At 57.5% G+C, this 6,004-nt stretch overlaps 1 protein-coding gene across 1 annotated transcript in view; it reads left to right on the top strand.

The window, feature by feature from the left end:
- The window catches only part of HMCN2 (hemicentin 2), a 139,122-nt gene that overhangs the window by 34,999 nt on the left and 98,119 nt on the right, over window positions 1–6,004 (top strand).

The raw sequence follows: 6,004 nt of genomic DNA, 5'->3' as shown, positions 1-6,004 counted from the left end.
TTTTTTTTTTTTAAGAGAGAGAGAGAGAGAGAGAGAGAGAGAGAGAGAGAGAGAGAGAGGGAGGGAGAGACACGGAGGGAGAGGGAGCAGGAGAGACAAATATTGATGAGAGAAGCATCAACATCAATCGGCTGCCTCTTGCACGCCCCCTACTGGGGATCGAGTCCACAACTCCATCATGCGCCCTGACCGGGAATCGAACTGGCGACCTCTTGGTGCATGGTTGATGCTCAACCACTGAGCCACACTGGCCGGGCCAAACTACTTTCTTTATTGGGTGGCTGCGAGGGCTCAGTGACCTCAGGCACATTCTGCTTTGCACATGGTCGGCCCATCGTGACTGCTTAATAAATGAGGGGCGATGATCCCCTTCTCACAGAGGGCAGTCTAGTCTCTTCTGTGGCTGTACATGGCCTTGGCCGTGAGGGCCATGATGTCTGAGTTCCAGGCCTGGGTCCCGGCACTGGGAACTGCTCGGAAGTCGTCGGCACAGCTCCCTGGCAGGCTGAGCCGGGACGGATTGGGCTCTGAAGGTTTGCTGCAGCTACAACGGAGAGACAGGTGCTGGGAGATCTGGGAGGTGCAGAGAATCGGGAATGTGCTTTTTGGGGCTGGGTGGGTCGGGCTAGGGGCTCCCCCAGGAGATAGAGCCCTGGGTGGAGCAGGCCCAGTCAGGAGGGTCTGGGCCTGGTGGGGACTGTGCATATCAGGGTTGGGCTTCTCCCAGGTTTGGGGCACCCTTAGCCTTCATTCATTTGTTCCATCATTCATTCCTCCATACGTGGTCACCAGGTGGACCAGGCCCTGTGCTCCGGGGCCGGTGTTGGGGACACAGTGGCATCTGCCTTTGGGTAGCTGGTGGGGTCAGTGGGAATACTCAGTGGCACCCTTGGGGGTCTGTGGGTGACCTGAAAGGGGGCTAACCCAACACTGGGGGTTTGGGAAGGCTTCTTGGAGGAGGTGATGTCCAAGCTGAGCCCAGAGCGGTCATTCAGGTGACGAGCTGTGGAACATGTTCCAGGCAAAGGGAACAGCATGTGCAGACTCCCGCGTGACAAGAGAAGCTAGGCCGGGAGTGCGACAGAGAGAGGGTGGGAGAGGGGCAGCTGAGGCGGCTGCTACCTGCCCTGGGTCACTCCCGGCCTGGCTTCAGGCGCTGGGCAGGGTTCAGGCTTTGTCCTGCGGGGGCAGCAAGAGGTTTTAAGGAAGAAAGCTATGGGCTCAGACCTTCCTGCACGGCTGGGCTCTTGGGTGGGTGTGGAAAGCCACGGGCTTAGATGATGATACAAGCAGAAGCTAACACTTCTGTGAGTGGCCATGTGCCAGGCCAGCTCTAAGCAGGGTTCATATACTCACATGTAATCCTCTCAGCCCTATGGGGTGAGTGCTATCATGATCTCCTTTACAGATGGGGAAAATGAGGCTCAGAGAGGTTAAGTAACTTGCCGAAGGTCACACAGCTGGCAAGTGGCAGAGCTGGGATCTGAACCCAGGGTCCCAGCCTTTAGCCCCTGGACTCGATCCTGATGCTCACCAGCAGGGTGAGCTCGGATGTGGTCTCTGAGATGTTGTGTGAGGGAGAGAAGAAAGGCCTGCTCAGTGCCACTGTCTTAGTGATTAGCCAGTAGGTCTGGGCGGGCAGAGGCTGCTCCGGGGGTGGTTGCACTTGGCATTCCTGCGGGCATCGTCCTTTGCCCCCTGTCTGATTTCTTTTCAGCAGAGCCTTATTTCTGTGGGGCCCAGGCTGACATGCTGCCGGGTCCTGTCGTTTGCCTGCCAGCCATTGGCCTTGGGCGTTGTCATCCTGAGACCTGAGCTCCAGGCTCATCTCCATCACTTATCATCTGTGTTTGGTCAGGCCATTGAGCCTCAGTTTCCCCCAGCTGACCATATCACTTCCTCTTTTTTTGATTGGAGGGAGAGAGAGAGACGGAGGGAGAGGGAGCAGGAGAGACAAATATTGAAGAGAGAAGCATCAACATCATCGGCTGCCTCTTGCACGCCCCCTACTGGGGATCGAGTCCCCAACTCCATCATGTGCCCTGACCGGAATCGACCTGGCGACCTCTTGGTGCATGGTTGATGCTCAACCACTGAGCCACACTGGCCGAGCCAAACTACTTCCTTTATTGGGTGGCTGCGAGGGCTCAGTGACCTCAGGCACATTCTGCTTTGCACATGGTCGGCCCATCGTGACTGCTTAATAAATGAGGGGCGATGATCCCCCCACTTCAGAGAGAAGAGGCAGCTGGCATCCTAAAGGCAGGCTTCTGGGGCACTGTGCCACTGTGGCCTGTGGCTTTGAGGTCAGGGGAGCGGTGGACGGTGGCCCAGCACCTGTGTGCCGGGCGCTTTGGCCTGGCGGCAGTGGTGGGAAATGGAATGTCCTGCCCATCTGGGTGGCAGCTGTGGTCCAGCCTTCCTGGCCAGGCTGGCGGAGCCTCCCCCGCCAAGAACAGGTGGGCGCCGTGCCCACATCCTGCCGGGGAGCTGGGAACTGCCCTCCTGGTGGCATTCGGGCGCTGAAGGAGGGGGCCTCCTGCTGTGGGGCAGTGCGGGCCTGGTCTGTGGACCAGCTGCAGGGGTTGGCATCGGCTCTGCACCTGGCCTCCAGCAGGCAAGTCCTGCTGCTCACTTGGCCAAATCATTTACCTCCGAGAGCCTCGCTTTTCTCATCTGTGAAATGGGGACGATAGTAATAGACCAGTGATGGCGAACTTATGACACGCGTGTCAGAGGTGACACGCGAACTCATTTTTTGGGTTGATTTTTCTTTGTTAAATGGCATTTAAATATATAAAATAAATATCAAAAATATAAGTCTTTGTTTTACTATGGTTGCAAATATCAAAAAATTTCTATATGTGACACGGCATCAGAGTTAAGTTAGGGTTTTTCAAAATGCTGACACGCCGAGCTCAAAAGGTTCGCCATCACTGTAATAGACCTTGCTCACGGGGTCCTGGGAGATTTAAGGAGATGACGGGTTTTGTTCGGGGCTCGCGTGGGTAATATTCAGCGCACGTGCAGTATGCCAGGGGGGCTGACGGGGGCCCGTTGAGGCAGAGTGAGGTACACCGATTTGTGCCATGGCTGGTGACTGACTCTGTGGCAGGAGCCCCTCCCCAAGTTCAGTGCCTTTTCTATGACTTTAAAGACTTCGCCCGCTGATTTCTCTCTAAATGGATGAGTACCCACCCTCTCTCTGCCCTCTCATCTCAGTCCCAACCTCCTGTGGGGTCCACCTTGCCCATCGGTATCGTCTTCAGGCCTGAGACCTCTCCCTCTTCCTGGTCAAACTGAGTCAAGGCTGACTGTGCACTCCTTCCCTCCAACCCTGCCCCAGGGCTCCAGGCCATGGAATGGGGTGAGGGGGAGATTGGCCAAGGAGACTGGAGGTGGCTACCGGGTCTCAAATGATGAGAAAGCCCCAGAACCTTAAGGTATTCGAGCCAGGGTAAAAATAGACTTACCTCTTACAGTGGGGAAACAGGCCTTGAGTGGTGAAGGGGTCACCCGGGGTGCCCAGTGGGGCCTGCCCAGGCTGTGGGCCTGCAGGCCGGTGTCCCTGGCCTGGGGACCGAGCGGGAGGGAGGGCAGCTGGCACCTCTCATGGTTGCCTCTTGGCAGCTGTTGGAACCCATGGGGTCTTTCCCTGGGAAATTCCTGGAGGGGGGGCGACCCCAGCTAACAGCCCCCTCAGCTCCTCTGAAGATGAGAGGGCGGCAGGGGGAAGGCAGAGGGAGCCCTGGGAGCTGTGAGGAGGGGGCTTGGAGCCTGAAAGCTGGGGTGGCTGAGCCTCACGTACGGGGCCCTGGGAAGAACGCTGGGCGGCAGCCTGGCCCTCAACCCGCCTGGTGCTGCGGGACTCAGGGCCCCTGCCCCCTCCTCTGGCCAACGAGGGTTCTGGGGTCCCGCCTTTTGGAGGCTCCAGGTGAGGGTGGGGGACAGCTACAGAGCAGGGTGAGTCACAGTGTTCCGGGCAGGGTCTGAGTCTGGGATTCACCCTGAGAGGGGATGCGGGAGCTGGGTGCGGCTCTGGCTGGGGCTCGGCCAAGTTGTCCCCGAGGGCATCGGGGATGCAGGGGTGCGGTGTCTGAGAGCCTGGGCCTTAGCCGCAGCCAGACCTGGGCTCTGCCACTGACTTTAAGTCGTGCCCTTGGGCAGGGTCTTTCACCTCCCTGACCCTCAGTATCCTCATCTGTAAAATGGGGGTTGCAGTGATACCACTTCCTAAGCCTGTTGAGACCATGAATGAAATCACATTCCTGGGAGCACCGTCGCCATGTCTGTCACTTGGTAGGCATTTGAAATGCTGCCCTTTATGCGTATTCTTTGTTTATCATGATAAAGGTCTGTCCCATCTCAGGGGAAAGTTCGGGCCTCGGAGGAGGAGGAGGAGGAGGAGGAAGAGAATGAGCCTCACAGTAGCCCAGATTCGGGAGACAAAGCCAGGCTGTTTGGAGTCTAAGGAGGGAGCAGAGAGAGTAGCTGGGAGGCCTGCCTGGAGGAGGGAGGTTGGAGCCGAGCCCTGCAGGCAGGCTGAGTGGAGTGGAGAAGGCAGGCTTTGGGGGGCGGGGGGATGGCAGAGCCGTGCCCCCAGGCCCAGGCCCCTGCAGGCCCAAGGACCCGGCTGAGACGAGCCTGGAGCAGAGGCTTTCTGGGATTCTGAGTCTCGGCTGCCAGACCCCGAGGAGAAAGAGGCGCGGGTGGCGTCGGAGGTGGGGTCCAAGACTATCTTCCTCCTTGTAATTTTCCAAATTGTGTTTACATCTCCCTGGAACTTCCCTAATCCCCGAGGCCCGGAGGGAGTTTGACGTCATGATTTGGACGGACGGGGGGATTTCTGGAAAGAGATGGAAGGAGCCGAGAGGTGGGGTGTTTTCCGTGGAGCTGGATGTAACCAAAGGCTGGGGGCCTTCTGGCCGTGGGTCTGGGGCCAGGACCCGAGGCCAGGGTCCAGCGGCTGCAGGGCCAGGCCCGGGACCTGGCTGGAGTTGGGCTGCTTCTGGCCTGCTGCAGGGCCGGCCGCAAGGATGTGAGAGTCTGTTCTGGGAAATAACTCATCTTTCCTCCCCGACTGTAAAATAAGACAACGCTTAGAGAAACCGTCGGGAGGAAACGCTACCATCTGTTAGCAGTGGTGACCTTGGGGAGGGGACGGGCTCTGGGGATGCGAGGGGCAGAAATTAGGGGAAATCCTTGTGTGTGTTTACATTTTTTATAACTCGGGTGAGCAGGGAAGCCTGTGCAGAAATGTTGTCCTGGTGTAATTTTTTAAGCTATTTTTATGCCCAGCCAGCATGGCTCAGTGGTTGAGCGTCGACCTATGAACCAGGAGGTCACGGTTCGATTCCCAGTCAGGGCCCGGGTTCCCGGCTCCATCTCCAGTGTGGGGCGTGCAGGAGGCAGCCGATCAATGATTCTCTCTCCCATTGATGTTTCTCTCTCTCTCCCTCTCCCTTCCTCTCTGAAATCAATAAAAATATATTTTTTAAAAATAACGAAAATAAAAAATTTATCTTTATTGTTGAAAGTATTACAGATGTTGCATCCCCCTCATTAACCCCCCCCTCCTCCCCCCTCACATCCCCTCCCCACTGGTGTCGTTATTACTGCAGCCACTTTCTCTCCCAGTGTCCCCGTTTGGACCATAGAGCGTAAGGTCACGTTGTTCCTACAAAGCAGGTTTGGTTCTGTAGTAGTGTTTCATATGCTCATCACAACAAGTCCCGCAAACAGAGAGTCGTAGAGAGGAGATTAAGGATGGCTGCCAACCCCCCACGAAGCCGGCCCTTTGGGGTGGCGTTCACTGAAGGGGCCGTGGAGATGGTCGCTCAAGTCCAGGACACCTGCTAAAGGAAGCTCCCTGTGCCAGGAGCAGGGCGACGGGTCTCAGAGGCTCCTGCGGCCAGGTTGTGACCTGCAGGCCTCCGAGGTGGGCTTCCCGGAGGCGTCTCTGCCAGGAGCAGGCAGGAGCAGGCGTGGGGCCCCCCAGCCAGCC

This window comes from Myotis brandtii, unplaced genomic scaffold, assembly GCF_000412655.1.
Source record: "Myotis brandtii unplaced genomic scaffold, ASM41265v1 scaffold855, whole genome shotgun sequence".
NCBI lineage: Eukaryota > Metazoa > Chordata > Mammalia > Chiroptera > Vespertilionidae > Myotis > Myotis brandtii.
Note: the sequence above shows the minus strand (reverse complement) of the source record. Positions and strands in the feature narration are given on the sequence as shown.